Consider the following 237-nt stretch of genomic DNA (forward strand, 5'->3'; position numbering starts at 1 on the left):
GGTAGCGTGGCCGAGCGGTCTAAGGCGCTGGATTTAGGCTCCAGTCTCTTTGGAGGCGTGGGTTCGAATCCCATCGCTGCCAGAGATGGATTTTAACAGATCTTAATGACGCATCTCCCTCCTGCCCCTTCAATTTGCATGCACAGTGACTCTACCAATAGGTCCCTAATTTTAAAACTCTTTTACAGTCTCCTTCTAAGTAAACTCCTAAACCGTGGACTCCCAAGAAATCGGCTG

The 237-nt window shown here is 48.9% G+C and overlaps 1 non-coding gene across 1 annotated transcript; it reads left to right on the forward strand.

The window, feature by feature from the left end:
• Positions 1-82, forward strand: TRNAL-UAG (transfer RNA leucine (anticodon UAG)). The gene has a single exon. It is a non-coding gene; the product is annotated as a tRNA-Leu (tRNA).
• Positions 83-237: the final 155 nt, after the last annotated feature.

The sequence above is a fragment of the Pleurodeles waltl genome, chromosome 12, assembly GCF_031143425.1.
Source record: "Pleurodeles waltl isolate 20211129_DDA chromosome 12, aPleWal1.hap1.20221129, whole genome shotgun sequence".
NCBI lineage: Eukaryota > Metazoa > Chordata > Amphibia > Caudata > Salamandridae > Pleurodeles > Pleurodeles waltl.